This window comes from Lemur catta, chromosome 9, assembly GCF_020740605.2.
Source record: "Lemur catta isolate mLemCat1 chromosome 9, mLemCat1.pri, whole genome shotgun sequence".
Classification (NCBI taxonomy): Eukaryota; Metazoa; Chordata; class Mammalia; order Primates; family Lemuridae; genus Lemur; species Lemur catta.
Window position 1 is genome coordinate 50,969,604 of NC_059136.1, and position 27,121 is coordinate 50,996,724.

Consider the following 27,121-nt stretch of genomic DNA (forward strand, 5'->3'; position numbering starts at 1 on the left):
TCGCTGGTGTGGCTGGCGTGTCTGTGCTGGCTGTTGGAAGGAGGTCTTGATTTGATTCCTTATGACGTGGACATCACCGTGGGGCTTCTTGAGTTTCCTCACGACACGGCTTCTGGGTTCCTCCAAAGAGAGTGATCCAAGATACAAAGGAGGAAGCTGTGAATTTCTTTATGGCCAAGTTTTGGAAGTCAAATAGTTTCACTTCCATCTCATTCCATTAATTACAATAGTGACTAGGTCCAGAACTAGGCTCCACCTTTGGAAGGAAGAATGTCAAGAAAGGGTGTGTACATATTTTAAAACCTCTATTCTCAGTATTTTGATTTTTCTAAATCCCTCCATTCTCTTTAGTGTTGCTAATATCGTACCTCTTTACTTAATTAGTATTGTAATTATATTCCTATTTTAGGAATGTTAATTATATCTTTTATTTAGGATATATTAAGGAGAGTATTGAATTTGATCTTTAAAAAAAATCAGAGCTGACTTGGACCTTGCAGAGAAAAATCAGACTCTCAAGCTAAATGGAGGGAAACAGGTTGTAATGAACAATACTGACCTGAGTGAAGAGCTGAGCCCTGCACTTCAAAATACAGACCAGGCACGGTGGCTCACGCCTGTAATTCCAGCACGTTGGGAGGACGAGGTGGGAGGATCACGTGATCTCACGAGTTTGAGACCAGTCTGGGTGACATAGTGAGATTCTGTCTGTACCAAAAGAAAATTTAAAGATTAGTTGAGTGTGGTGGTGTGTGGCTATAATCCTAGCCACGCGGGAGGCTGAGTCAGGAAGCTTGCTTGAGCCCAGAAGTTCAAGGCTGCAGTGAGCTATGATCATGCCACCAGTGCACTCCAGCCTGGATGACAGAGTAAGACCCTGTCTTCAAAAAAAAAAAAAAAAAAAACCACACACATGCAAAATATATGACATGTATCATGATTTGGGTGGTAACCTTCCAATTCCAGTCTTCCTCTCTTTTTCAAAGCCAAATCTGTCCACTTCTTTGTCAAAACACCCACACTTATCTATTATGATGGAGAGGTATATCATATTAACAAGTAACTTACTAAATTTACTAAATAGATGCTTAACTAGGTTAACAATAAAAGCTAATGCTATTGAGTGCTTATAATGTGCCAAGCCCCAGTTCTTGAATTTACTCATTTAATCCCCACAACAATCTTGTAAGGTAGGTACTCTTATTATCCAAACGCTATGCCTGAGCAAATTTAGATTTCATAGAAATTAGTAGCTTGCCAAGGTTACTCAGCTCAGGAGTGGCAGAATTGGGATTCAAACCCAGTTAATACACTTGCTTAAGGTTAGAGCTAATAAGGGATATAGCTGAGGCTTCCTACCCAGGTATGACACAAAAATCCAAGCTCTTTCAATCTGTGATAGATGCCATTTACCTCTGTAGCTATTTTCACCTACACTGTCTGCCCTTCCCTCTGCCAAGGTTGTCCTCATTGATGATCACTCACGTTACCATTGATTGCTCCCTTCTTTAAATGATCGTAGCACTTTGTATGTATTCCACAGTTCACTCACTGGAGGATGCCTTATACTGATCACTAATTGTTTCTTTCCTTTCCAACTAGACTTTAAACTCTGGAAGGGTAAGGACCCTCTCTTATCTCCACAGTACCTAGATCAGTACTAACTCATACTAGTCACTCGATGATTGTTCATGACTTGCATAAATAGAAACAAGATAAATTCTCCCAGTATGTCAAATACAATTCAGTCTTCCCCCAATGCTGACATAGTCTCTTATCCTGGTTTCCAGTATAGGAAAATATTCCAAGGAGGAAAAACGTCTCTAGAGGAGAATCATACGTTAATTAAAGTTAGAAAACATGATACAATGGAAAACATAAAAGAACAATGAATTCCACTTAGAAAACCAAAGGTTAAGGCATAACTTAATAAAAATTTACTAGTTTATGATAGTTACTATACAGAAATATTCACTCTAACCAGAAACCAAAAAAAAAAAATCAAATTAAAATATTAAACTGATGTAGTTTTAACCACCAAGTTGGGAACATTTTCTTTCCTTTTTTTAAAGCAATATTACATGTTGCTATGAATTAATACATTTCTAACAGTATGTATCTGGAGTCTTCAAAATATCCTTTCTCCCAGCATCCTACTTCAAGGAAATTTAGAATACAAATATTCAGAAAGATGGATAAAAGTTTACTTATAAATATATTTATTACTGCATTAGCTGGAAGAGATAAATATTAAAAAATGACCCCATAGCTCAATAATAGAGGGCTTGCTGAGGGGGTAGGTCCATAAACTGGACTGCCATAAAATCACTAGGCATAATTTGCAAAGATTTTTAAGGATATGGAAAATACTCATTGACGTTAGGTGAAGAAGTTGATGATATAGAGCTTTTTCCCAAATTAGCATCCTCCCAATTATGTGCTATATATGTGACATATATACACATGTGAGACCAGGGTAAAAAAGCAACCTAAAGAATTCAGTTATCCATCAGGAAGACTATTCTGATGTCCAGGAGTGTGACACCGGAGTGAGTAACAAGGAAAGATGTGGGAACTGCTCAGTGAGACCATAAAAATGGGATTGGTTCTCCTCTGTATAGTTCATGTCTTCATGCTGAGGGTAGCAAGGTGGCACTTCAGGTCCCTGTCAGCCTGGGATTCAGTGATTTATGAAATAATTAAGCAGGATTGGATGACTTGGTTTGTCCTTTAATTACATTTATATTCTTCTTTTAAGGAGCCACACAGATGAGACTCTGCTTCCTGTAAATATAATAATTTACTATTTTTTGTCTACACAAAATAACTTAGAATAACAGACATAATCTAAATACTTTCTAAGAAGAGAGAGAGAGTCCTCTGTTCTCTTCCCTTTCTTGTTGGACTTGAATAAGCCAACTGAGGAAGATACAGTAGAGAGAAGAACCTGTCAGCATATTGTCAGGTAAGAATAGGAATTACAACATAAAAATAGCTACTGTGAATAATTTATTTGGAAGCTGGATGGCATTATTTGTGCTGAACTGTACTTCATCCATTTTCCTTTCTCTTCTTTGGGGGTTTTTATAAGTTTAGGGTTTGTGTCATAATATACGTCAGAGGAAAAAGAAATATCTGTTTAACAATCAAAAAAATATTCTAATTTGCCAAGAGGCCTATAATTATTCTGAGAAGTTAGTTTTTTTGTTGCTGACTTCTCTCCAGTTGCAGCCAAAAATAATTTAGTAGAATAATTACTAATTTTTTTCTCACTATGCTAAACCATACCAATTTTTCAAAAGGAATTTTTCCATTTTATAACAGTGGACTTACTTTGTAGCTTTTTACTCACAGATTGAACTTTTTCCTCCTCCTCCTGCCTATATACGGGCATATTCACAGTCTGTCCATGAGCCACTTAGTAGATGGAAACATTTCTGACAAGTTCTATTTCTAGATAAAGTCTAATGAAAGAAGGACTAAGTATGTAATAAAACATTTCACCAGGCAAACAGCATTGAAAAACTATGATATGATGTAATAAAACTCCATTAAAGGTATGTGCAGGGCACTGTGATACTGGCCAAGTTAAAAAAAAAAGATGCCAGAAAGGAAGTTGGAAATTGGCCCCAATATAGATATAGATAACCAGTAAGCAGGTCTCCTTCTTGTGAGAATGTTGAAGGGGAAATTCATACAACTTAGAATGGAATTCACACATACCTTAAGATTGAATCTTTACGGGAACAAAATGACCATTGTGCATTTGTTCTAGAAAAGTAGAGAAATTTAAAAAACAACTGCTCCCCTCTGGTTTAGAGAAAGTGGTAGAGGGAGAAAATCAGATTAGAATATAATCTGGATAGGAAAAAGGGAAAAAATGGAATTCTAATGTCTCTGCCAAAGTACATAGCCCTTTTATGTAGTCAAAAAAATTTAAGAAGATAAACCTGGAACTGAGTTTGGGGTCAGAGAGAGTGAGTAGAAAATCAAACCACTGTATAAAATACTGAAGAATCAATCCCTATTTCAGAATACAAAAAAATGTATATGGCATCCAGGAATTCACTTCTTTTATTTAACCTCCATTCTTCTGCTCCTCAGTCATAAGGAGAACTTTATTCTCTCCTTTTTAACCCTTATGTTCCCTTTATCCCTCTAGGGAAAAATAAGTTGTTTTTATTAGTTGCCAAATGTTTGAGGTTTTTTGTTTGTTTGGTTGGTTTTTTGTTGTTGTAGTTTAGTTTTGATTATAGAAAATGTGAAGCCTACTGAAATTCCAAAAAATCTCTAAGGCTTATAGATGCCATCTGCACTGTTAAGTTGGTCTTTCTTCTCCCATTGCTTGCAGTTGATATGCCATGGTGTTGTCACCAAGACTTAACCTGTCATTTAGACATCCTCTCCTTTATCTTGGTTTTGTTGTAGAGACAAGAAAGAAACTGAATACTCCATACACTGCTGTCAGGTTTTCCCTCTACATATAAAAATAGCAGTTTCTGAAGGCTCACTTGTTCACAGAACTTCCACTCTCTACAGATGATACAAAAGGAAAAATGTAGGTTAAAAATCCATGTCTTACCAGTTGTTTTCCCCCAGGGAACCTTTTTAAGAAGTCTTTTACTTACTTTTCCTAAATACTGTCATGTTAAACTGTGTGCATGAAAGAGTAATTAAATAATCAGAAACCTGTATTGTTAATAGATGAAAGAATTATTGTTTAATTCTGTGCCTATGCAAATAGTCAGTATGTCTATACCTGCCTGGGGAATAACTCTGGAGATTATTTTAATTTCCCAAATCAGGAATGCTTTTAGTTCTGATACAGATTTAATTAAAATAAAGATTTTAATCTTTTAATTAAATGTCTAAAAAAACCAATTAGACCTTTTACTAGAGAGGTGACTTGCACATCTGCTTTGAGGGCTAAGTGTTGATATATGTTTACTTAGTTCTCTAAACACCATAAGAGTAGACATTATAACTCCAGTTATAAATACTTTCTGATGGAGTTCATGGTCATCCCCAAATAATTTAAACCATGCATACCAAATTCAAATATCAAGGGTCAATTGTTTCTTTTATGTTATTTATAATATCTCCAAAGTTAGTAAATCTTAGAGTTGAATTATATTTTTATTTAAAACATTCTAATACTATGTAAACACTCATCCACATAAACACAAATACTATGCAAAATCTCATGCCTAGATTTGTGTTTATATGGCTAAATTTCAGGAAAGGATTAAGTGCGTTGGAGACACAGTTAACATTTTTCAGAATTTCCTAAAATGCAACTCTTTGCCTTTAACTGCTTCAGGTTTGTGTTCCTTTGTGTCTGACTCACAGCACCTACTTTATCTGGGCTGATTTGAGACATAACAGATGGGAGTGTTATGGTGGAGAAAAGCATTGGTTTTCTAGAATTATCAATGGAAAGAGAGAAAGAGGGTTTAATTGGGATTGAGCCAGAGGAATGGGACAGTTCATTCCACAAGAAACATGGATTAGATGAACATGAAGAAACATGGAAAACACTGTGGCAAGGAAAGATAAAACAATTTGGAGGAAATTTATTCTTATGGGTTCTTTCATTTATTTAATAATCTTTATTGATTGACTGCTATATACTAGGGATTTTTGCTAGACAATGGAATATAAAGGTAAGCAAAGCAAAACTAGAAGCTACCCATCCTCAAGAGTTTTTGGTTTTTTTTAAGACAGAGATCTTGCTATGTTGCAGGCTGATCTCGAACTCCCAGGCTTCAGTGATACTCCTGTCTCAGCCTCCCAGCTAGCTGGGATTACAGTCATGTGCCTCCATGCCTGGCAGTGAGTTTTAATCTAGTAGAAGACATAGGTATGAATCAAATAATTACATAAGAAAATTGTTCCAACTGATGATAAATACAACAAAGGAAAAGGGTGGGGAGAAATGAGAGTGTAGTATGGGGAAGGAAGTGTATATACGGAGATGATGTGGGAACTGAGGCCTAAAGCTTGACTGGTGGGAAAATAAATGCTGTTGATCATTGAAAGTGTCATCGAGGTAGGTTCTACCCATGGGACTGAGTACAAAATTCCTGAATACTCATGACAAATGAACAGAGGAACTGAAAAGCGGAACAGATTAAAAAATTAGAGAGAATAAAAACCTGCATTAATACCTGATCCTGCAAATCACTAAGTGTGCTTGCTACCTATGAGAATCAGCTGTTTGTCCTTAGAAAAATGTATGAAAAAATTCAAGATATTTTCTTTCACACCAGAGGAAGCCCAGTGTGTTGGAGGCAGGAATCCATCATGTCAAGGTGTGTCATGTACTTTTATTCTTTGAATCTCTGAAATTTTAGTCAGGTGTGAGTGAGAGATGGTGGAGATTATAGTCTATGTCAGGTTTATTTGTGTGCAAAGAGGCTTTCCTTCATGACATACCGCTACTTCCGGCCTCAAAACCCTATTGGAGATGATGTCTATTCTGTTAACTGTGGTCTTCGGTATTAATAGCAGGAAGAATGAAACACTGGTGAATGATTTCCAAACTTTACTGGCTTGAATTCTGATCAGTTCAGAAGTGTAAGTAGGTAAAGCGTAAGTAGGTAATTGGGTAAAGAAAGAGTCTTCGTGGGCTTTTCTTCTCAAAGCCTTACAGTAAGGCTCCATCCAAGCCCTGTGGCTAGGTCTATTTTGTGTTGTGACTTGATGGCAAATAATAGTGGTTGACCAATTTTTTTGGAAGAGAGAGTTGTATGTATATTTTTTAAATATATATATATTCAAAATATATTGAAATGTCTTTCATAAAAGAATTGCCTAACTTTTGGAAGGCTTCATTGAAGTTGTAAGTGTCCTCACATAAGGACTAAATAGAGAAGAAAGAACTCGGTTATACCACCCAGAAAAGTTTTAGAGCTGCATTTTATTTGTATAGATAAGGAAAAAGGAAAAGGTAACATATTTTTGCCTGTGGCTTCTGTGAACAAAGACCTTGGATATGAGACTGTCTGTCTCCAGGTCCCAGTAATTTTTCTGGACAGGAAGAAGCGGTCAGTTTAAAGGCTGTTAAAATACCTTTTCTAATAAGATGGAAAAGCATCTTTGTTTCAGGCATGGCCTGGATATAGAACTATACTTATGGTTCTCATCTAAAAGGATAAGATAAACAATTTTCATAAATCATTAGCATTTATATGGAGTGAATACTACTGTGTTCCACACCCTGTGCAGATTTCTTTATATTCATTATCTCATTTAATTTTTATAACCACTCTATGAGGTTGGTTCTCTTTAAATGTTGGGGAAACTGAGGTGTAGACAGAGATTAGAAAACCCAGTGTAAGATCAAGTAAGTGGATAATCCTGGACTGGAGCTCGGGTTTCTGACTCCTGAAGCCACGCTGCGAATCACTGTAGCATACTGCCTTTCATCCCTGGAGCCTGGTGTTGTCTCAGCTATGCTGTAGATGTTTATTGGATTGATGGAGGAATGGACTGATGAATAAATAGAAACCAAAATAAGGTAAATGAATTCAATTATATTCTCTTGCAAAGGAAAAAAATAAAATAGAAAAAAAATCAGTAAAAATAAAATAATAAAATTTAACAGACACACACACACACACACACACACACACACGCACACCTCAAAACCACTTACAAAACACCCCATACAAGTAAAGAGTGGCTAAAAAACTTTTTGGAAGGGTGTCAGGCAGATGGACTTCCTCTCAAAGAAGAATTTCTTGTGTGTGTGTGTGTGTGTGTGTGTGTGTGTGTGTGTGTGTGTGTGTACAGAGAGAGAGAGAGAATGTCCTGGGTATTTACTTAATCCAGGAATCCAGTAGCTTTTTTATCAGAGGTACAAGGAAGAAAACACTGCAATCAGAGGAGGCCCCTTTAATTGACACAGTCAGCCAGCCATGACCCAATCCCAGAGCAGACAAATCATCTCTTTTCCTTTCTGACCTGCAGCTTAGCTTGAATGTTGGACCAGTAAAAGCTTTGGGGGTTGTAGCACTCACAGGATAGTTCACTACAGATCATGGTGTAGGGTTGGCTAGGGCTCATATCAGACACCAGCTATCAAGCATGACATTGCTGCAGCCAGACTACAAAGTGACATGGAGAGAATGTTGAAAAAGGGCAAGGGGATAATTGCATCTGTTCTAAGGAGAGCTTCAGGCACTCAGCCAAGTAAAGGCTAAGATAAGTTAATGTTGCAGTCAGAGCAAGAACAAGCCACAAGCATTTGCAGCTTCTCATGCTCCTGCCAACAGATGCATTCTATCAAAACCACACTCAGAATGGGCTTGCTAATAATCGTGGAGCTCTGCCATTGGCAACTCATCTCCTAAGATAGTATCTGTGACCAGTACAGTCTTTGTGACCCAGCATTGCTTTCCTGGTGCACTTGGCTTTTCAACCCAGATTACCAGTCCCAGCAGACTGGTTGATCCTTGTTCTGCTTTACCTGAGCTCCTTGGAGGTTCCATGTGGAATCAAGCAAAGGGCTATCAGACCCATTGTGGGGTCTGTATGTCAGTGTGCTCCAGATGTCATAGTGGAAGCCTTCTAAGCAGTGCTTTACATCATGCATGTTAGATGGTTGACCCATATTAAATTGTTCTTATTGTATATATTGTCAGTATATATGATGGTTCAACTTAGCATATTTATCTCACCCAGTTTTGACTGTAGCAAGTGTATACCATGAAAATTAAATCTCATTTTACCTCAGTCTCCCAGTTCTCCTCCATAGAAGCATCTATTTTTAGCAAATTATGTAAACTTCCAAATATTTTTATGCATATGCTTAACACAGATTTTTTTCTAAGCATATATGTTTCTTACACAGATGAGACCACATCTACATGAGTACGGTTCCATTCTTCTGTGTCTTGCTTTTTTCATTCACTTTACATCAGGGATCTTTTCTTCTCAACCATTAGAGGGCTGGCTCTTTCTTTTAAGGATTTTAGGTTTTCCATTCTTTGGACATACCATTATTTATTTAACTAGTCCCCTTTAAGTTGTTTCAAAATTGTTGCTATTACAAACATTGCTACAATAAACACCTTTATATATGTACCTTTTCACATGTGTTAAATATATCTATAGAATAAATTACTAGAAATACGATTGTTGAATAATAGGTACATGCATTTTAAATTTTGATAGATATTGTCAAATGGCCTTCCAAAGATATTGCAATTTACCTTTCCACCAATAGCACATGAAACCATTCACTTTTCTTGATACTTAATCCTTTCCCCCCAATTTTTATAGGAAATTGTGTTTTTAAATAGACAAGGCATTACAGATTAAAATTGCAGTTCCCTTTTAGCCCTTTCCAATCTCATACACCTTTTTACTTTCATTTAGATGACAGGTATCTTAGATTTGGTGTTTATCATTCCCACAATATTTTTATACTTCTAGTACATGGATTTTATGCATGTGTTTTTAAAATGTTACAAATATTTTATATACTTACTTTAAATAAATGCTATATATATTGTTTGGGCATGTGTTTTTAAGCATTATATAAATCATATAGTATGGTTTCATCATTTGGCAACTGGCTTTTTTAAAATCACATTTTATTCTTGGAATTTATCCATGTTTATCTATATGGCTTTGATTTATTATTTCATATTTTTTCACTGCTATATATTACCAAGTACCCATTGTAAATGGTGGAATTGTCACTATTTATTTCTCCAACATCCTTTTGATGGAAATTTATATTATTTTATATTGTTTTTAGGGGAGTTGGGGTTTTTTGTGGCCACAAAAATATTGCAATGAACATTGTTTTTCTTTGGTCTGAGAATTTCTCTGAGGGGTCAGAGGGTGTGAGCATCTTCAGGTTAACTAAAAGACTGCTTTGAGCCCATTTATCCTCCCAGCAGCAGTGTTTTAGCACTGTCATTACTCAACACCCTCCATAGCACTTAATATTGTCCTGCTATAAAAGGTTTGCTAATCTCATGGGAGCGAAACTGTATTTGTTATTGTCTCAATTTGCTTTTTCTCCATTACTGAAGTGATTGCACATCTTTTCACACATTTATTGGCCATTTGCATTTTCTGTTTTATGAATGGCCTTTACTTGTGTCCTTCATCCCACTCAGGTCAAAAGAGGTAAGCCTCCTGGCTGTCTTCTATGCTGATGGGCAGGTTTTGTTCTAATGCATTCCTTCACAAAGGATATAAACGTTCGGGACCCCTGGTATAAGCAAGTGTCAGTTCACACGCTCACCTGCTTGTTTTCAGCATTCTCTATTTCTACTATATATTTAAAAATACTTTTTTTTTCATTTTGTGGGGATATTTAGTTATTTGTTATTTATGATTTATTTATTTACTTATTTAGTGTAAAGGAATTCTTACGGTAATTTCTCCAAAGCTATTCCTGGAACTGGAAGTCTATTAAATTTACTTGTAGGTTATTATAAAATTCTTATAGAATTCATTAAATGATAGAGCCTAGTTACTGATATCTCTAAGAAAGCAGCTGCATAGCTGTCGGAAAGATGTTCTGCCTTTAAAAATTCCATTTTTAAATTCTGAGAATTTAAAAGAGAGATAAGAGTTTAACGTCTCTTTTGATAGCACAAGGGAGAAAAAAAGCACAATTCAATAGAAAAGTGAAACATGCAGAGTTCAGTGCATAAATGATTCAGTGCTAAATGAGTAATAGTATAGATTCGAGACTAAGCTTCAACATGTTTACTAAGAATAAATTTCTCCTGATTAGATGGGGTGGAGTGAGGAAAGATGAAGAAGACTTGACCAAGGAAGACATGGGGATGTTCAGCACTTATATGTATTATTAATTCTGTGTCATTAGGCTTATTTTCTCTGAGGCAGGTATATATATATTACAAGTACACGTATGGCTACTTCTTGGAGACATTAAAAGCAATATATTCTTTTTAAAAAACAGGCAGTTTATAGCAGCAGGCACTTAAATTGACTTTGTTGAAGTCCTTTCTCTGATAAAAGTTAACTAATCAACTCACCTCACTCCATGTGTAAGTATGTGAATATTGTTAAAGGGACAGCAAAAGAGTAAATCTTCAGAATATTATAATATTTGAAAACCAAACATCATTTATTTTCTTACTAAGAGCAGTCTGTGTTGAGATAAACATTGGTATATACAATCTGCTGGAATATAGTAATATAAAGAGAATGTTACATACCTCTTTTAATAAGATTTTACTAAATTAGGGTTACATATTTATTATCATTAAATTATCCACATTGACGATGATCCTAATCATTTAGTCTGCGTAGTCCTACCCGGCATTACTATCTCTTATTGCAAACAGTAAGAAACACCTGGCTGAGATGTTTTAGATGCCAAATTAGGGCTTAAAGACTAGTTTGCAGACCCCAAATTGGGAAATGTAAGAACACGACTTATTCTTATCCTTTTTTAGTACTGTATTGCTCCTTTGGGTATAGTCCCCTAGCTTCTAAGGAAATAAAAATGATTAATGGAATTACTGATGTCTGTGGTCACAGCAGATGTCTGTTGGGAATAATCAGTGTTGTCGTCATAACATTAGGAATTATGCTGTTACCACATGAGGGGAACCTTTCCCCAGTTCGACTTCATTCTTGTAGTTCCTGCAGCATGAACCGACCCAGTCATTATGAACGTAGCAACAAGATGGCAAGTCTATCCTCATGGGGAAAAATTTGATTTTATTTTGTGCAATGATTCAATCTGTTACTCTAAATTTGCCAGTATCGATCTTAGGTCGCAAGGAATGACAAGTTGATTTGGTCTAAAGTGAAAGAAGGTGAGATATGCAGGGACATAACAGACACTGATGTTAATTAACCGTATCAAGAATTTACTTACTGGAACAGATTCAGAATTTCAGTAACTGTCACCTATTTCTAAGTTATAAAGGGAAACAGATAACACAATTTTACATGTGCTATTTACCAAAACAGACAGGTTGGGGGATGGTGTCCAAACATTTTATAGAATCAGATACTTTGCATCATATAAGAGTTCCCTGATTTATAAACATAGCAAAACCTAATTTCTGTATCATCAAATGGATTTATACTCCCAAATTCTGGAATGCTGCCTTCCATTTAGTTGGAAGTGGATAAAACCAAATAGTTTGAAATTTTGATGATAGAATTAAACAATTGTAAAAGATGCAAACCAAATTCATTCCAAACACATTCTTTAATTTTCGATTTTACTTTACTTTCTTCTTACCCAGTATTTTGTTGTTTGTTGCTTTCAAGTAATTAAAATGTAATTCCTTGATCCCAGGACACTTTTTAAGCATTGAATGAAGGGCAGACACAAAAACAGAAAAAATTACATTTTATTCCCTCCCATTCCTATATTCCTTAATTCCTGGTAATATGTTTTTTCTTCCCCTATTTTCTCTTTTTCTTTTCCTGTACTCTCTCATCCAAACCCTAAGTTCATTTTGATTTGGTAATAAATTTATGTTGTTATTAATATGCAACTTCTTTTCTGAACTTTGTTCTACTCTGACTTTTATGCAAATATAGTACTTTTTTTGCATGAATCTCCTATTTTAAAGAAATTTATTTGACATTTAGTTGCTAAATAGGCCAACCATTATCAGAATTCACAGTGACTTATTTTCTTAAACTTCCATAAAACAGCAATCTGTGAAGTATAGAATCAAAAATGAGATTGATTTACATTGGATTGGTTATTTTAGTACAAAATAGTTAAGATTGGGCCCTTGAGAGATAAAAGTCAATGATGCCAAACAACTATTTTATTATGGTGTAAAATGTCCTCTTTAGACTTGAATTTTGAAAGACATTACATAGTTTTTGGTGGCACTACTGGCCTTGTTTTCTTATGCTATAGTTTAAAAAATATTTTATAGTAATGCCTATTCTTCATCTTTCACAAAAATATTGTTATGGAAATTTCATGGTACCTTTAAAATAATTGGAAGCGATCTGAACATTTCACAGCCAAAGCCGGGACACATGAATATAAAGCAGACTTAAGAAATATAAAAAAGTGCTGATTTTCACTTCTGGCCATGATAGAGTCTGATATAAGACTTCTTATCTCTCTTTAAACAGCAGGAAAAAATATGTGAGGCAACTTTTTGGGGGGGATTGAATAACAAACACTGTAGACATGCCATCCTTAATAGAAGGCAAAAACACAGGGTGAGATTCACATTTGCCCAGCAATCAGCCTCGGGACACTTTCCTAACTTCAGTGTAAGAAGATGGACTGCATGCAGAGCAGCAGTCTCACAGATGTGAAAAGGCAGAGATTGGGGTTCAGGGATGCTGAGATGGCTTGAATCTGAGGGGCTGTTTAGCAGACAGGAGGGAAGTATGCAAAAGGGTCTCTAGAATTCTACATAAAGGTTCCCCTTGATACCTTGGCTGGGAGCTGGAATAAGTACATGCAGAGCAAGACTCTATGAAAAGTAACAGAGAAGTTGTTGTGGATATGAGAGATAAACGGAGATAGCAGACAGCTAGGAGAAGGTGGGGTTCAATCCTAAAGTGGAGGGACTGCACTTCAAGCATTCAGTTGAGACCCCAGGAAGGCCAGAGTTTGGTAAGTAGTAAGGGCCAAATCCTAGAATAAGGGCCATGTTGTTGGACTGAAGACAAAACTGGAATATTTCTACCTTCCAATGCATAAAATCAGTCCTAACAGGACCAAGCAGTCAGTAAAAACATTCACAGAATTAGCAGCCCAGACACTGGAATTAGCAGCCAAGAACATAAAAACAGAATATAAATCTGTTTATTTAAATACACGTTTAAATAAAAAGAAACAGATGTAGTGAAGAAGCAGGAAATCTCAGCAGAGTAATTGAAAATATAAAATGGAACCAAATGGAGATTGCAAACTGAAAAGTACACCATATTAAATGAAAAATTCACTGGGTGAACTTAATAGCTGATGTAACTCTGAAGACGAAAGACTGATGAACTGTAAGAAAGATCAATTACAATTATCCACTCTGAACACCAGAGATTAAAAAGAAAAGGCAGAAAAAATAATAAAACATTCAGAAATTTGTGAAACAATATCCTAGCTGTGGCCCAATATACAAATAGAGTCACAGTAAAAGAAGAGAGATTAAAATGGAGGGAAAAATATTTCAAAAAAGGATGGAGGGTGCTCAGATCTCAAGCCTGGTTGAGGAGAAAGTTCTGATACTCTCCTCAGAGGATTTGACATCTGTGGTGAACTACATATAATTGAAGCTGCAGAAAAGTGCAGGCCCAACTCAGATAAAGATTAGATTGTCTCAATATCCACTCACCCCCACCAAATGGTGGCCTGATAGGATAGACATATGCTTTTTTGGGGGTAAATGTTGCATATTTCATGCTATTGTTCTTGTACCCCAATATCCAGACTTGGTGTACAATCTGCAAAATAATAATACTTGCCAAAAAAAAAAAAAACAAGAAAATGTGCCCCATGATTAGAAGAGGAAATTGAGACTGACCCAGAGGCGATGCAAATGTTCATTATCTGAAAGGGTCTGTAAAAGAACCCTTTTGAAAAATGCAATAAGGAATCTCATGGGAGAAAATGGACAACATGCATGAAGAGATGAGAAATTTCAGCAGAGAGATGCAAACATAAAAAAGAACCAAATGGAAATGCTGTAGATGAAAAATACAATCTCTAAATGATCTAAAATGTTTAAAATGGAGACTCCATTCTGTGGTCTTAATAGCAGACTAGACATAAAAAGGAAGGATAATTGAACTTGAATACAGGTCAATAGAATTTATCCAAACTGAAACACAAATAGAAAAACAAGTAAAAATTAAAACAGAACAAAGGGTCCAAGATTTATGAAACAATAGTAATAGCAATTGATCTAAAGTACTTATAATTGGAGTCCCAAAGTGAAGTGAGACAATTCAGCAGAAGAAATATTTAAAGAAATAATGGCTGAGTATTTTCCAAGATCAATGAAAAACATCAACCACAGATCCAAGGATTAGCAAACCCCAAGAAGGATAAAGAGAAAGATAACCATACCCTGGCACCTCTTACTTAAAATTATTTAAACAAAGATAAAAAGTTAATCTTAAAGTCAGCCAGGAGGAAAAAGCTACATTATATAAAGAGATACAATCATAAAAATGATACCTGATTTCTGATGAGAAACAGTGGAGGCCAGAAAATAATGAATATCCTTACAGTGCTGGAGGAAAAAAGATTATTAACCTAGAAGTCTATAATGAGTGAAAATATCCTTCAAAAATGAAAGCTCAATAAAAACATTTTCAAATAGACAAAAGTTTTAAATAGACAAAAAAGAGATTTTTATCTTCAACCATTCTGTGCTACAAGAAATGTTAAAGGAAGTTCTTCAGGCAGAAGGAAAATGATATCAGAGGGAAGCCTGGATTTGTAGAAAGAAAAAAAAGCATCAGAAAGGGTAAGTATGTAGGTTATATTAATTTTCTATGCTGTGCAGAAAATTATCACAACCTTAGCGGTTCAAAAGAACACACATTTATTATTTCAGTTTCTGTGTGTCCGGCATCCAGGCATGGTTTAACTGTGTCCCCTAACCAGGGTCTCATAAGGCTGCAATCAAGGTGTCGACCAGGCTGCTTTCTCATTTGATGCCGACCAAGGAGGAATCGGTTCCAGCCTTGCTTAGATGGTTGGCAGAATTCATTTCCTTGAGGTTGTAGGACTAAAGGCTGGCTGTTGTTGGAAGCTTCCCACCATTCCTCAAGGCAGCCTTTAATTTCTTGGTACATAGCCACTGTGCTGGTGAATTTTAGGGGTCAACTCTAGTAGATCAGAAGGCACCCAGACATTTTGGCTAAACATTATTTCTGGGTATGTCTGTGAGGGTACTTCTGGATGAAATCAGCATCTGAATCAGTGGACTGAGAAAACAGATTGCCCTTCCCAATGTGAGTAGGCCTCATCCAAGCCACTGAATATAGAACAAAAAGTTGGAGGAAGGAAGAGATTGCCCTGTCTGCCTGACTGCTGAGCTGAGACATCCAACTTTTCCTGCCTTCAGATTGAAGCTTACACCATCAGCTCCACCGGTTCAGGCCTTCAGACTCAGACTAAACTATACCACCAGGATTCCTGGGTCTCTGGTTTGCAGACGGCAAATTGTGGGACTTAGCCTCCATAATTACATGAGCCACTGTCTCGTAATAAATCTCTATCTATCTATCTGTCCATCTTACTGGTTCTGTTTCCTGGAGAACCCTGAATAATATAGCCTCTAACTTCTTATAGTTGATAAGAAGAGGCTCTAGAATAGGCTATTAGCATGGCAGAGTCTCATATAACATAATATAACCACAGGAGTGACATTCTATCATGTTTGCCATATTCACTTGGCTAGAAGCAGATCATAGCTTCTGCCCACTCTCAAGTGGAGGGGGTTATACAGGAGCATGAAGACCCAGAGTCAGGGATATGGTGAAGGCCCCTAGGCCTGTCTGCCACATAGGCAAATATAAGAGATGTTTTTTATTATCTTCATTTTGAATATATTTTAAAATGTATTTAAAAATCTATTAACAGTATAAGACAAACAATAACTATATTATGGAATTTTAGCATATGTAGAAGTAAAATATGTGTCAACAAGAACAAAAGGGATACAATGAATTTTGATTTGGGTTTCTTACATTGTTCACAAGGTATAATAAGATTATTTGATAGCACCTGTGATAAGTTAAAGATGCATATTATATTCTCTAGAGAAGTGGTTCTCAAAGTATGAGCTTCAGAACTTGTTAGATATACAAATTCTCAGCTCCTACCTCCTACTTTTTAAATCAGAAACCCTGGGGTTGGGCTTAGCATTATGCATTTTAACAAGTGTTCCAGGTAATTTTTATGCATTCTGAAGTTTGAGGTCCACTAAAAAGTAATATAATGAGGTACAGCTAAAAACATCAGTAGAAGTAAAGTAGTATACTAAAATACACTTGATTCACAGAAATGAATATAGTAAAAGAGGATTGAGGGAACAAAGAGGAGATGAAATACATAAAAATAAATTTCAAGATGATAAACTCATACATAAATTTAATACAGTACAAAGCAGAGTAGGCATACCTGAAAGTTGAAGTGCTGATATAGATAAAGGCTTGGGATAACCTCATAAATGGAGATGAAAAGGACAAAGAGATTAAAGCAGTCAGAGTAAATCTGATAGCTATAGTAGGCAAACTGGATCCCCAGTAGTATAATTGGTGTCCCTCAAGTATGGAACTCAACAAATGAAACAGAAAATACTGAAAGATAAAATAAGAAAATTCTTTCAAATGGAGAAGCCCCTGAAGTTGCCATCCAGAAGGCATATAGCCTCCAGAAATATTTGATTCCAAACAATCCACACTAACCATAGCAAGAAAATTTGAAGGCAAATGCTCAACACCAAAAGCATGTCACGAAGCTATTTAATTTCAAGCATCCAAACATAATAAAAAAAATACTAGAGGGAAAAATTAGCCTGGCATCAAATTTCGGTACACAAACATTCAATGCCAGAAGATAATGAAGCTATGTTCATTAAGTTCTGACTACAAGAACTCATAACCTAAGAATATTATATCCAGCCAAGATATTTTTCAAATAGAAGCATTCTTAAACATGAAAGGTTTCAAGAAATAAAATATCTGTAAGTCACTCTTGAAAATTAGTTGACCAAAAATGCAGCCAATTAAAAGATAAATCAACATGTTTACGAAATTTTTTAGAAATGGAGGAGCTTAGAAAAATGAACACAAACTGATATCTGTGGGGGAGTTGAAGAGAGAAGGACGTGGTAGAAGAATGACTGTGTGTTACCAAAAGGCAAGCTGAGGTTGGAGAGTAATGAATTTTTGATGACACTAATATTTCCTCCCTCCAGCTGCCCAGTTATAGGATTTTCATAACAAGTGCAAGAGAAATAAAGAGGGACAGGCCGGGAGTGGTGGCTCACGCCTGTAATCCTAGCATTCTGGGAGGCCGAGGCAGGCGGATCATTTGAGCTCAGAAGTTCGAGACCAGCCTGAGCAAGAGCGAGACCCTGTCTCTACTAAAAGTAGAAAGAAATTATATGGACAGCTAAAAATATATATACAAAAAATTAGCCAGGCATAGTGGCGCATGCCTGTAGTCCCAGCTACTTGGGAGGCTGAGGCAGGAGGATCGCTTGAGCCTGGTAGTTTGAGGTTGCTGTGAGCTAGGCTGACACCACGGCACTCTAGCCTGGGCAAGAGAGTGAGACTCTGTCTCAAAAAAAAAAAAAAAAAAGAGGGACAAATAAACTTAGTTGTACTCACAAGGAAGACATTGCGACTAAGCCAGATAAGAAAGGAAGCAAATTCCTGAGGAGGCAATGAACTTGGAGAAAGGAAGAGATGTAGGTGCATGGGGAAGTGCAGGAACAGTTGGAGTAGGAATAAGAGTGAACACGGTGAAAGAATATAAGGTTATGGGCAGAGATTAATATATTTGAAAGAACAGAAACTGTTTTATGAGACTCCAGAGAAGAACCAGTTTGAAATGACGATAGGTTTGGTTAAGCCCATGCAAGTAGTTGGTAGTTTAAGGATAAATACCTGGGATCAGAGGAAGTAGAAGATTTTGTTAGACGGGTCATTCATGCGGATGGTGAAGAAGCCGCCTGTAGTGACAGCAAATGTTTGGACATGAGATGCCATATCATTGACCTTTCACTGAGGGCTACATTTATGAATTTCCATCTTTTATGTTTTCATTCAATAAGTATTTCCTGAGACCTTATTCTGTGCTGGATCCTCTTCACAGGCTTTAGATGGATAATGCCCTTACTCTCAACAATCCTAGGAAGTAAGTACTGTTGTTATCCCTATTTTAGAGATGAGGAAACTTAGGCACTGACAGGTTAAGAAATTCAACCAAGGCCACTGAGCTAGTAAGTAATGGGACGAGGATTCAAATTCAGAGTCAGTGCTCTTTGCCACCCCAGCTTTAATATCGTCCTATCCTTTATATCACTGAGAAATGAGGGCTTATCCATGTTTTCATATAAGGTAGCCTTTGTCATTCATTCGTTCAACAACAACTTTCATTGACTGCCTAGGCACTTCTGTAGGCTGGGACCACAGCGGTGAACAGGACAAGAGCCCTCACCCATGCAGCTGCCCCTTTCTCTTCTGTTAAATATTAATAAGTAATAAAGTTTCCTAATAGCATCTGGTAGGGCAAGTTTCCCCTATTTCCTCTTTCTTTTTAAAATTATCCTATTATCACATTTTAGAGTATGTTTTTATATGTTCTCCAAAGTCCTGTTGTAATTCTGATTGGGAATACATCATATATAGAGATGAATTTAGGGAAAATTTCTAGTGCTGGTTTCCTAAGAGCAAAGCACTTCATTCCATTTAGCAGGTTTGTTTTTGTTGTTGTTATTGTTGTTTTAACGGCCCTCAATAGAAAGATTTTTCAGTTTGTTTTTTTTTTCATTTCTTTATTTTAGTTCTGAACATTTCTTGTTGCATTTAGCCCTAGTTTTGTTGCTACCATAAAGGAGAGCTTTTCTCCTATTAAATTTTCTAACCAGTTATTGTCAGTATATAGTAGGGCTATTGATTTTTACATATAAATTTTGTAATCAATGATCATGCTGGATTCTTTTATGGTCTCTAGTAGTTTGGAGTGTACTCTCTTGAGTTTTCTAGATATATTACTATGACATCATTTGGGTCCAATGTACGACAAAGCCGGGATTCAAATTCCATCTCCTGATCCAAGTTCAATGGCATTCCTACTGTGCTACAAGTTGTATATACGGGTATATGGAATGAGCTGCATAATACACGGTGTGGTCTAAGGAACCCTGGACCTGGCCCCTTTCTGAAAAGTTTCTTTTCTTCCTTGATGCTCATCATGGAGACTAAAACCTTTTAACCCTAAAGAATCATTTCTTTGGGTCACAAAAACAGTTTAATCCTTTAAAGCAATTCTATTAAAGTTCACGTGCTATAAGGAATAATATTGAAAGGGGTCTGTCCCCCAAATGGGCCATTTTTTGCTAAACTCTAAGCTCCATAAGGAAAGAATCACTGCTCTCACTTACGAAGCCCTTGATGCACAAAGTAGTTTCTCTAAATATGTTTGTTCAATTGAAGTGAATTAAAACATTTAGAAGGCTAATTCACAAAAAGATTGATAGGTATTATCTGAAAAGAATTTCCATCTTCAAATACATTTGAGCAATATTTGGTGAAACAACGTTGACACAAGTCGATTTACTATGACATTCTCCGAGGATTTTTACATCTGCAGGTAACAACTGTGATTCTCAGAGCAGGAGTTAGATTTTCAAAATGTTCAAACTTATTTTGCCTTGGAGCCTTTTCATTTCCCCAAGAGCAGTTTAGGACATTGAAAATGTTGCTGAAACAGATGATAAGTTAACAGATAGGAATAGTAATTAGTGAATAGATAGCTAAGATCAGAGGCCTATGGGGTGTGAATAGAATGGAAAACTGAGCAGGAGGGAGCTCATGAAAGAAGTGGGGGCGGGGACTCTGAAGACGGACTCTGCCTATGATTCAGCTCTAGACCCAAGACATCATTTTGCAAGGCCAGAAAATATACATATATGTGGTTACTAGTCTGACATCATCTCCCAAATGCTTTGCCCGCCTCTTAATACTGTCTAGAGGCCAGTCAGGGGACTGCAAGTGTGTCTTCAGATCACGGGCACACATGCCACAGCTCCGCATGGAGAAGTGTGCCCCTGCCGCCGGCCATCGTAGGGCAGGCTGGCTGGCCACACACAGGACCAAGTGGAATGTACTTCTCCGTGATACTCTCACCCATAGCTTCATCATTTTTAACACTCATATTTCTCCTTTACCCCGATTTCCTTATCTATTTTGTTTATCAATTTTTTTCTGTGTTTTTGCCAGCTCTGCACATTTTCATTAGCTAGAAAGGGACATTGTAGAGAAAACTCCTGTTTCATTCACTCTACTCTCACACAAAACACTTCTGGCACCAGATGTCTGGGTTTTTTCTCCCACACGGACCGATTCTCTGACATCAGCTGCGTGTCCCACAATTTAACTCAATTCTGCCACTATCTACCTAGAGACAGCATCAGACCCCACAGGTTAAGGGCTCAGTCCCACAAGACTGCCCCCACTTCAGGTACCAATTCAAATTGTAGGTTATCATCTGTGCTTCTCTGGCTATAAATCTGAGGTTTGCCTGACCTCCTTCTAGAACTTGATAATTTGCTGGAATGGCTCATAGAACTCAGGAAAACAATTTACTTACTAGATTAGCAGTTTATTATAAAAGGATATAACTCAGGAACAGCCATATGGGGAGCTGCACGGGGCAAGGTATAAGGACAGGGGCACAGAGCTTCCATGTCCTCTTCAGGCTTGGCACCCACCCAGCGTCTCCAGGTGTTCAGCAACCCAGAAGCTCTCTGAACCCTGTCTCAGGGGTTTTTATTGCAGTCTCATTGTGCACACATGGCTGATTAAATCATTGGCCATTAGTGATTGACTCAACCTCCAGCCCCTCTCCCCTCCCCAGAGGTGGGGGCATGGAGGGAGCTGAAATTTCCCACCCTCTAATCACATGGTTGGTTCCCTGGCAACCAGCCCCCACTCCAAAGCTACCTAGGATCCTCCCCCCCACCTCCCCAGCCACCAGTCATCTCATTAGCATACAAAAAGACACCACTTTGGAAATCCTAAGGGCTTTAGGTGCTCTGTGCCAGTAACTGGATGAAGAACAAATATAGGTACATTTATGATAAATTACAATATTAAAGACATAAGTAAACAAATTAATAATATTACCAGGCACTCTAGGAGGTACTGGAACTTAATCTCTACCCTTGTAACTTTCCTAATCCGGCCAGAAGACCAACACCTAAACACACGATCACAACTTAATGCGAAAGGTTCTATAACAGAGCACATGCAAAGTGTAAAAGGAATGTCTTACATCATCCAGGGAAATCCAGGATGCTTCATTTTGAGACATTTCAATAGTTTATCTAATTGCAAACGCCGAGGGACTCTATACCCATTTCTCTTTGGATGGGAAATGCATCTGGAATTCTTTTCAGTCAAAAAAGCCTCCTCTCTTAAATGATTTTCCATAGGACAACATTGAAATGTTGCAGAGAGGGCAAGCAGGAATCTCATCAAGTCTGGGATGACAAAGGGAAATCAATATGGAATTAAAATGTACTTCAGATATTCCAGGTTGACCTTAACACAACTTAGTAACTCCTTACATATATGTAAGTTTATTAAGTGATTTAGTATACACCAGGGTCAGCAAATTACAGCCTGTGGGTCAAATCCAGCCCAGTATCTGTTTTTGCATGACCAGGAGCTAAGAATGACGTATTTACATATTTAAATGTTAAGTGGAAAAATCAAAAGAAGAATAGCATTTTTTGAAATGTAAAATCTACGCAAAATACGAAGTTTAGTGTTCATAAGTAAAGTTTTATTAGAACACAGACACACATCTTTGTTCATGTATTGCCTATGGCTGCTTTTGCCTCCAACAGCAGAATTGAGTAGTTTGGTCTCAACAGAGACCATAATGACAAGCAAAGCCTAAATATTTACTCACTTTCGCTTCATGGAAAAAGTTTGCTAACCACTGAGATCCACCATTGTTTAGTCTGCACAGGAAGCTATTAGGAAGTTAGGGGAGTAATCCCTCTGACTGAACAGATGAAGAAAGAGGCTAAAGAGTTTCAGGTCACATGGCTTGTGAGTGCTAGTTCTAGAAAATTAAATGAAGATTTCCTGACCTCAAATGTAGACTGTTTGTATTACAGCAAACATACATTTTGACCATTGTGCTCTAATTGTTGTTACTATTATTGTTTGAAATTTTGTCGTGTTTTGTTTACCTGGGATATGGTAAAATTCTCATCACTTCTGCTAAGGCAGTCAAATTACCTGGCCTGAAAATAGTCAATGAATCTCAGGGTCAAGTTGACTCCAAAATCCACATTCAGAATTCGCTGCCCAGCAAGCTCTTGCTATTAGTGCTGTGAGCCCTGAATAGAGGACCGCAGCAAAATCATACACCATAAAATAAGAAGCAATGTTGAATCCCTCCCGGGGTGCAGGTGTACTAAACATTGCCTACTTCTTCCTTTCTTCTTTTGCTTTTGTTAAGAAAATAGCATTGAGTACCTTGGTTGGCATTTTTTAAATCGCTAGATAAAAACTATCTAAATAAAGACATTCATGTAGGTTGCAGTTCACATCTTCCTTCACATTTTCAAACATTCTTTCTTCCCTTGGAAAGCTACTCAGCAGAGTGCCCCTGGAGAGAGGTGAAAGGCTCTGAAGGAGAGGGGGAGGATGGGACACTATTGAGAGAAAAATAAAATTTGGTGCAAAAATAAACTGAGCTATCTGAGTCTATTGATATTATGAATTGATTTTTTTTTAAAATCACCAATTAGATAAAGCCCTCTAGAAGACTTTCCTGGGTTTCTGCTATTACAAGAGCCAAGAAAAACTAAAATAAACCAAACCACAGTCACGTCTGCCAGGTAACTTTACAAAGCTATAAAAACAAGAAAGCTATATATTTTGCCTTTCCCCTCATTTCCCAAAGTGTTCCCTCAGCATAGATATGGCATTTTGAAGGATTTTTAGTTTGATAAGCCTTCTAGGACACTTTGCATATATTTTTCATAGACGCTATTTTTTCTAATCAATAAAGTTAAATTCTTCCACTTTTTTTCCTGTTTAATTTCTGGTAAGGCCTTTTTCTTGTTGTTATTTGCAGTATTTTATGTGGTTGTTTTGTTCCAAGAAGGAGAAGAAAAAGCGGCTTTTAAATTATACAAAAGAAGAGAGTTAAGCTAAATACACTCTGTGGCAATACTGCCAGGATACTTTCTTAAGAGAAAAGGCCACAAATTCAACTTACATTACCATTTTATAACTAAATTTTGAATTTGTTCATGTACAGTAAACAACATGAGGTTGTTTGCTTTCTTTGCAACTAAGAAAACCACCTCCTGAATTAATTGAGGCTTAGCCCATAACAAGAGACATAGATCATTTAACATTTCCTGTTTGAAGTATGTTCATTATGTTCTTGCTGATCCGTTTCAAGGCTGTTGCTATGCATAAAACTATCAACTATATAAAGCAACAAGCAATGAGGAAATGCCACTTGTGCTGAAAGCAAAAATAGTCTTCAAGTTGTTTTCAGTTACAACTTCTACTGATTTATGGCTTTCCTGGCTGAAATGTTACACTAGGTCATTAATAATAATAGCAACTCATATTTGTGTGGTGCATTCTGCTTCTCAGTCTACTTCCACTTTATGCCTTCATTTGATACCCACAAAAGCCTATAAAATCAGAAGGCATGTTGTTCCTATTTTATAGAGAGAAATCCAGGTTGTCTCAGAGAGGCAAAGCAGCTTGCTCAGGTTTATATAGGTAGTAAGTACCTGAGCAAGAAAGAGAGCTTAGGACATCTAATCCAGAGCACTTTCTACTATAGCTCCTGACTTAGGAAACATTTAACAGTTAGCAAATATGACATCAGAGAATGAGCACAAATAAGAATAGTATAAATAGAATAGAATAAGAATTGTTTTACAGAAAAAATAAGCCATACAGCTAGTAGTAGTGCTACTTACCTCTTAGATGTGCTATAAGAATTTACTGATCTACAATGTTTAAAAATGTCTCTCACACAAAGTAAGATTCTAATACATGAAAGCTAGTAATAGTTATCACAGCATGGATCACACTGCATTGAAAATGAATTTTGTTGTTTTAAATTGTTTTCCCAGATAGGTAATACATGCACAGAACACAAAATTCTAAAAGGCCAAGGGGGTCTGTAGAGAAAAATCTCCCACCCCTGTCTTCCAACCACCTGATTCTCGATCCACAGACTTTCACTGTATCCATTTGTAAAGTGTCCTTGTTTCCCAAGTACTTAGTTTCCACAAATCTTCCTTTTCAAATGTTGGCTATAATTAATTCTTTTGTTTCTTCCTTAAATTTAAATTTACATGCTTTTGAACAGGCCATATTACATGAGCTGAAGCATAATATAAACACTATTCTGCATCTTTTTTCTTTTTACTGAACAATAATTGAGGGTGAAAAATGCTCCAGTTAGCAATTACGCCATGTAAACCATGGCTGTCCCATGTAAACCGGGATAGCTATCTTACTTAATGGTCTATCTTGGACCTCATTCATATGATACATAAAGTATGCCATTTTTAGAAAAGATTTTATTACATAATGCTTGAGATATACAAAAGAGTTCAGACATATGTCTAAGTTTAAAGCATAAGCCTAAACCGCTCACCTTAAGAACTTGAATCTCGCCTTTATATGAGTCACTTGTGTGCTCCTGCCGTTCTCATTCCTTTCTTCTCCCAGAGGTTAACAGCCACCTGTCTTTTATGTTAATAATGTCACTGTTTTTCAAAAATAGGTTTATCACATAGGTATACCTAAACAACGTATGTACAATTTTGCTTGCTTTTTGCATTATAACAACAGCATCACAGAGCGTGAGGTCTTCAGCAACTTGCTTCTTTTTAACTCAACATTCTATTTTAAAAAGTATATCTGTATTGTTTTACATAGCTGTAGTTCATTGACTTTCACTGATGGGTAATTTTCTGTTGTATAAAAACTTATTAGGTTTCTGGCTGTCAACTCTATGTATGAAACAAGAGCTACATACAGGTCTTGCCTATATAGCATCTTTCAGCCTGAAGAGGCCTTTCTTTTACCAGCTGATACCTGTTCTGCACATCCTGCCAGCCCCTAGCTTGAAGCAATTTGAAACAATTTGTTTGGATGGCAACAGCATTAATTCCATCTTTTCCTTCAAACTCAAAACCTTTGATAGAGGATTCTTATGAAAAGTTGCTCTTGCTAAGGCTGCCACAGCCATTGCTTATAACTGCCTGTGTTTAGAATGCAAAAGCAATTGTCTTTACAATGCTTCAAGCTCCAAATTATGGAACTCCTCAGTTAATTTAGATTTCAGGACAAAATTATAATGCAACTTTGTTGGCAAGTTTGTCTTCTCTTTCCAAAGATAGCACCCCAACCCTTAAACAACTATACCTCCGAGATATTTCAGGTTCAGTTCCAGACCACTGAAATAAAATGAATAGAACAATAAAGTTAGTCACACAAATTTTTTGGTTTCCCAGTGCATATAAAAATATATTTAAACTATGTTGTAGTCGCTTAAGTGTATAATAGCATTATGTCTAAAAAAATGCATATACCTTAATTTAAAAACTTTATCACTAAAAAATGCTAATGATCAGCGAGTTGTAATCCTTTTGCTGGTGAAGGGTCTTGCCTCAGTGTTGATGGCTGCTGGCTGATCAGGGTGGTGGTTGCTGAAGATTGAGGTGGCTGTGGCAATTTCTTAAAATAAGACAACAATGAAGTTTGCAGCATCAATTCACCTTCCTTTCATGAAAGATTTTTTTGTAGCATGCAATATGGTTTGATAGAATTTTACTCACATGAAAATTTCTTTCAAAATTGGTTTCTCTCAAACCATGCCACTGCTTTATCAACTGAGTTTCTGCAATATCCTTTGTAATCTTTTCTTGTCATTTCAACAACATTCACAGCATCTTCACCAGGAGTAGATTCCATCTCAAGAAACCACTTTTTTTGCTCACGCATAAGAAGTAACTCCTCATCTATTCAAGTTGTATCATTAGATTGTGACAGTTTAGTCACATCTTCGGGCTTCTCTTCTAATTCTAGTTCTCTGGTTATTTCTACCATATCTGTATTCATTTCCCCAACTGAAGTTGTGAACTCCTCAAAGTTATCCATGAATGCTAGAATCAACTTCTTCAAACTTTTGTTAATGTTGATATTTTGATGTATTTTGCCCTCCCATGAATTATAAATGTTCTAAACGGTATCTACAATGGTGAATCCTTTCCAGAAAGTTTTCAATTTATAATATGTTGTCCACATTCATCAGAGGAATCACTATCTCTGACAGCTATAGCCTTACAAAATGTATTTCTTAAATAACAAGACTTGAAGGCTGAAATTACTCCTTGAT

General features: G+C 36.6%; 1 long non-coding RNA gene across 1 annotated transcript in view; it reads right to left on the reverse strand.

The window, feature by feature from the left end:
• Nucleotides 1-690: 690 nt before the first annotated feature.
• The window catches only part of LOC123644984, a 66,568-nt gene continuing 40,137 nt past the window's right edge, over nt 691-27,121 (reverse strand). The window contains exons 2-3 of the long non-coding RNA XR_006737355.1: nt 18,610-18,674; nt 691-708 (exon numbers count right to left, since the gene is read on the reverse strand). This is a non-coding gene — a long non-coding RNA (uncharacterized LOC123644984). The remainder of the gene's footprint in view (nt 709-18,609; nt 18,675-27,121) is intronic.